General features: G+C 44.8%; 1 pseudogene across 1 annotated transcript; it reads right to left on the reverse strand.

Moving 5' to 3' along the window:
• Positions 1-751: 751 nt before the first annotated feature.
• On the reverse strand, positions 752-3,203 carry LOC103252658 (annotated as a pseudogene). Its single transcript, XR_002481495.1, has one exon. The product of XR_002481495.1 is annotated as an RING finger protein 10 pseudogene (transcript).
• Between the last annotated feature and the right edge of the window lie 2,891 nt (positions 3,204-6,094).

The raw sequence follows: 6,094 nt of genomic DNA on the forward strand, positions 1-6,094 counted from the left end.
AGGCCAATATCCCTTATGAACATAGATGCAAAAATCTTCAACAAGATTCTAGCAAATCAGATCCAAAAACACATCTCAAAAATCATCCTCCATGACCAGGTAGGATTCATCCCCATGATGCAGGGCTGGTTCAACATTCGAAAGACCATAAATGTAATCAAATACATCAACAGATGTAAAAACAAGAACCACATGATTATATCATTTGATGCAGAAAAGTTTTTCTTTTTTTTTCTTTTTTTTTGGGGGGGGGGGTTGTCCTAAATCCATTTTATTACCATTCCTCTGTTTCTTTCACAAGGAGAACTGAACAGGTAGGAAAGATTCAACTATTTTAAAAAGATAAACTAAGAAATATGCTGGAACCAAAAAGCCCCAATGCATGCTACTACAGCAAAAGTGGTGCTGTACCACTCTGGTCTGGGCTGCTCCAAGGGATATTGAAGGGACTCAAACTTACTTTGGGTTGAGAAAAGTTTATACAACAAGGGGTCAAAAAGACTAAACTAGAAATAAACCAAAAACCTTGGCAGGAAGAGACCTCTTGTGTCAATACTTTATTTTGGTGTAAAGATGGGAAGTTGGAAAATACATTGTATTTAAAATTTTCTTGGTTCCCCCTCACACTGTGGAAACTCCCTCCCCCCAGAGCAAATCTGTTCAAACTCAAATACTTAAAAATTACAGTAGCCAAACAAAAGCACAGAAGGAAAAAAAAAACAGTTGAAGAAGGCATCCTGGGCCAGTAGCGTCACTTGGTATGGACAACTGAGGTGCTGAACAGGAGCTTCTGTTTCTGTTTTTTTTTTTCTTTTCTTTCCTCCTTTCTCTTCAGAGAGGGAATATGAAGTAGCTGGTTTATCCAGTTTCAAGAAGGCTGCTTCAATAGCTTGGCTGAAGGAATTTTGGAAACTGGGCACAGGAACACGGTCTGAGTTATCACTCTCCCATTGCTGTCCACAGGGGCAGGAGGAACTAAGCTGTTCTCATCTTTCTTTGGAGCAGTTTAGGGCCACACATCTGCTTTTGCTTTTCCAACCCTCAGCATCTGGGCAAAAGAAGGGAAGGGAGAGTCTTCTTCCAGACTCCCAACGCAGAATGAGGGACTGCCCTGAACGGCAGTGGGTGACAGAGGGGTCAGCAGAAAGTATGCATGGAAACGTGGACTTCTGCTAAGAGGAGAAAGGGAGAAGGCTCCATCACCCTCGGTGCTGGTAGGACCCAAAGCAGAACCAGAGGAGCAGGTATAGGAATTGAAGGCAGGAAACTGCTATAGATTCTCTAGGGGAATGTGGACTTCTGGGTACTTGCCCTGCTTCTTGTTCTCCTCCATCTCAATCCTGTGCTCTCGGCAGGGTTCCTCCCGAGCCTCCTTTTGGCGCTGGCACTTCCTTTTCTCAGTGTCATCTGAGAATATCTCTAGGATTCCCTTAGAGACCACAGGAGGCTGCAGAGCCAGTTCACAGATGCTGAACTCACAGGAGAGTGGCAAGTGAGAGAGATATCTATGACGCTGTCGAACATCCTCAGACATAGAGTACCCGGTGATCTCCACCACAGTTGCTGAGATCTTCTCAGGGCTCTGCTCCAGGCTGCCATACTCCCGCACAAGGCAGCACACATTCACAGAGTGCAGGAACATGTGCTGCCCATCCTCCGCTTGGTAAAGGTAGTAACAAGAAGAGCTGCTCTGGTGTGTGAAACCTGGCTTGGTGATGGGTTCCTACTGGCTGGACTCAATACAAATGTTCCCCTCCCAAGATTGTCAACTGCTAACTCCGAGTCATCATAGGCCTCTGACAATCCTTCAGGCTCTGGTTCAAATACTGCTTCCTCTTCTTCCACCAGAGGGAGGGCAAGAGGACAAGGAGAATCTACAGAACAAACTTCCGTGGTTCCTTCATCAAAAGCAGACAGATACTCTTGCACACCCTTCCTGGTTGAAAAACAGACTCCTTCACCAAGGGAGCCACCAGCATCAGTTGTTCCAGAGTACCTATGACACCAGTGACCTCCCCTCTGCTTTCAGTCATTCCTGACAGAGCCTCTTCCCAAGTCTTGAGCTCTTGGATAGCTGCCTCAATAAAGCAGGACTCGGGAGTATGCTTCTCTTCTGCCAGTTGCTGCTGTAGGGCTACTTTCTCTTCCAGAACTACCCGGAGCAGAACATGCTCCTTAGAGGGCAGCAGCAACTTGGAGTACTGGCTGTGCTGCTCATCTCCCAAATGAATAGGATGATCTATATTCATCCATTTGGATTTGGGCAAGGCCACTAACACTCCTTTCTCCCTCTTCATCAGCTGCATCGTAATGGTATCACCAACAACATACTGACATGACTCTGTGGCAACCACACTCTTGAGATCCTTCTTATGCACAGAACTATAACAGATGGGACATTTACTCCAGGTCTTCTCACTCAGTGAAAGATAGTGTAGGATGCACGCCCAACAGATGTGTCCAAAACGGGTTATCTTGGCTGCAGTAGGTGGATAGAGGCATATTGGGCAAGATGGTACTTCATGGCTACAAATGCACACTTGTTCCACAAAGTCCCAGTTGACTAATGTATCAGGATCAGCAAAATGAGCTGTGCAGTCTTGGTCTTCAGACACCACAAATTGGCAGTTGGCCTGTAAAGAGTTCCTTGTCAAAAGGCTTGTGTCCCCACTTGTTCCTTTTCCCCCAGCTGCCATGTCCACTGTCTTCAAAATGACCCGCCTGGCCACGGGGTTCAAAAGTGAAATTCAACAAGTGGTTCAGATTGATCTTCTTAGGACCAGACAACTGGGCAGGGCTAAACTCTACCTGCTGAGCCTCTGCTACTTCATCTCGTCTTCCACCATTAAAAGAAGAGCTAAAGAGTTTGCTGCTGCCACTGCCCCTGCCCCTTCGAAGAGGCATCTTGTTAAAAGTTTTGCTTTTCTGTGAACTGGAGCAATGTGACTGTTGCTAAAACTTTCATTTTGGGGGTAGGAAGGTTCATGTTTGCGATTATAACTCACAGATTCACTCAAGTTCTTTCCATTGCTCTTGGGTTTAGAATTGCCGGCAGACCCCACCAAGGCAGAGCGGGTCGATGGGGGCCCTTTGCTGCAGCCCAAAGAGGCAGAGGAGCTGTTGGAGCTGCTGCTCTTGTCCATGTCAGAGGCAGTGGTGGCGGCGCTGGGGGAGCTCTGCAGCATCAACAAGCATTGGCGTGGCGGGGACCCAGGCTCATGGTGTTCTGGGCTGGCAGGGGTCGGCGGCAACAGTGGTTCTTGGCCTTCATGGTGACATCTTTCCTTGTTTCCTTCCTCGGCTTCTCAAAGTGGAAGGGGAAGTGGCGGGCAGGGCTGCGAAGTCTGGCGGCGGTGGGGGCCAAAACAGCAGCAGTGGAGGCTGGAGTTCGGTAGTCTGGGCTAGGCTTGGCAGGGCAGAGGCAGCGGGGGAAGGGGAGATGAGGGAGGGTGCGTGAGGCCCTGCTGCCGGCCAGATGTGCTCTCCCACTGCGAAGCAGGGGGATGACTATCTTGGCGTCGGGATGAGTGTCTCTGACACAGAGGCTGACAGTCGCCCCTGGGCCGAGGCCGAACTGCTCCGGGAATGGCGATGAGTCACCAAACAGCCAGAAAAGCTTTTCATAAAATACAGCATCCTTTCTTGATAAAAACTCTCAAACACCTAGAAGGAACATATCTCAAAATAGTAAGTGCCATCTGTGATAAACCCACAGCTAACATATTGCTAAATGGACAGAAACTGGAAACATTTCCCCTGAAAACTGGAACAAGACAAGGCTGCCCACTCTCACCCCTCTTGTTCAACACTGTGTTGGAAGTCCTAGCTAGGGTACTCTGACAAGAGAAGAAAATCAGGGGTATCCAAAGAGTAAAAGAGAAAGTCAAGTTATCTCTCTTTGCTGATGATATGATCCTATACCTTGAAAATCCAAGAGAATATGTCAAAAACCTGCTTGGACTGATAAAGGACTTTGGCAAAGTCTCAGGATACAAAATAAATATGCAAAAGACTGTTACATTCCTATACACCAACAACAAGCAGGCAGAGATCCAAATTAAAAGCACAATCTCATTCACATTAGCTACACAAAAATGAAATACCTTGTCACCTTCTTAACCAGAGAAGTGAAAGACCTTTACAATGGAAACTACAAAACACTACTCAAAGAAATTCAAGAAGACACAAACAAATGGAAAAATATTCCATACTCATGGATGGAAAGAATCAACATTGTTAAAATGTTCATCCTACCAAAGGCAATCTATAGATTCAATGCAATATCCATTAAATTACCAACATCATTCTTCTCAGACCTGGAAAAGGCAATACAGAAATTCATATGGAAACACAAACGACCATGAATAGCCAAAACAATCTTTAGCAAAATGCTGGAGTCCAGCTCCAGGAGGTTAGGGTTTCCTGAAGGAGGGACAGCATCAGCACAGGAGAGAAAACCTGGACACTGACTCTGCTGCAATCAGGACAAATGCCAACTTATTGTCTTTTTCAACTCCTTTTATACCCTAGATTTTGGCTTGAGATGAAAACATGCTTTTCATTTTCAAGACAATCAGTTTCAATTTAATGGACCAGACAGGCAATGTATTTTTGTTCATCCTGCTTTGATCTTAAAACATTATCATCCTAAACATTAACTATAAATTTTATAAACTTCTTACATTTTTTAATGATTACCATTTCTTAATGTCCATACAAAACTTACTTATTCCTATAACTATTACATTATAAATCACTACCACGTTCTAAGCACTATATTTGTCACATAGATTAGCAAGTCACACCTGTGACCTTCACACAGCAATTTGCAACTAGCCAGGGTAAAACAAAATTCTCAAGGATTTTTAACCACAAGTTGACCTGACTAGCTTTCCATAATGTCACACCTGGTGTTTACAATCTGCATCAATTATCCTCTGCCAGGGAGAATGAGCTTCAACGTTTACAAAACAAAAGGCCTCCAGGGCTCAAGTCACCTTGGTCACAATCCCTAACCAGAATTACAAACCTCCTTAACAAAGGAAAGTAAAGCCAAGGGTGCTTTAATGGAAGAGTATACTTCTAACAAAGCAAATACTTCTTTTACTAAACACTACTATTTGTTAAAAACTATTTTTCCCATATAGAACTCTTTACATCTTCCAACTCCCCAGTTTCCAGTGGCCAGATCGAGAGTGGAGGTAGAAGAAGCATGGCCAATAGCTGCCCAGAGTTGCCCTGCAACCTGGGGTCTTTGGCCTTCCAGACCCTGTCAACGTGAAGGCCTCTGAGGCTGGCTCCCGACAGCAAAAGAAACAAAGCAGGAGATAGCACACTTCCAGACTTCTAACTTTACTATAAGGCTACAGTAATTTTAAAAAGCCTGGGATTAGTACAAGAACAGGCTTATAGGCCAATGGAACAGATAGAAATTCTGGAAGCAAAGTCTCAATTTCTCAAACAACTCATCTTTGACAAAGTTTCCAACAAAAACCACTGGGGAGAGGAGAACCTATTCAGTAAATGGTACTGGGAAAACTGACTGATTACATACAGAAGATTGAAAAAGGACCCCTACCTATCACCATACACAAAAATTAACTCTAAATAGATCAAAGACCTAAACGTAAAACTTCAACCCATAAGAATCTTAGAAAATGCTTGAGATGCCCTTATGGAAATTGGAACTGGCAACCAATTCTGATCAGAACCCTAAATGCCCATACCATAAGAAATAAGGTAGACAAGTGGGACCTCATCAAACTGACGAGCTTCTGCAAAGCAAAAGAAACTGTCAAGAGAGCAGGGAGACAGCCCACAGAATGGGAAAATATATTCCCCAACTGTATATCTGACAAAGGCCTAACATCTAAGATCTACAAGGAACTCAAGTGCACTGAAAGGAAAAAAGCAAACAGCCCCATTAAAAAGTGGGCAAAAGATCCGGGCTCAGTGGCTCAACCTGTAATCCCGCACTTTGGAAGGCTGAGGTGAGTGGATTGCCTGAGCCCGTGGGTTCAAGACCTGCCTGGGCAACTTGGCGAGACCTCATCTCTACAATAAACCAAAAAATTAGCTGGGCGTGGTAGCGCAC

This window comes from Carlito syrichta, unplaced genomic scaffold (genome assembly GCF_000164805.1).
Source record: "Carlito syrichta isolate Samal-C Ts95f unplaced genomic scaffold, Tarsius_syrichta-2.0.1 Scaffold64587, whole genome shotgun sequence".
Classification (NCBI taxonomy): Eukaryota; Metazoa; Chordata; class Mammalia; order Primates; family Tarsiidae; genus Carlito; species Carlito syrichta.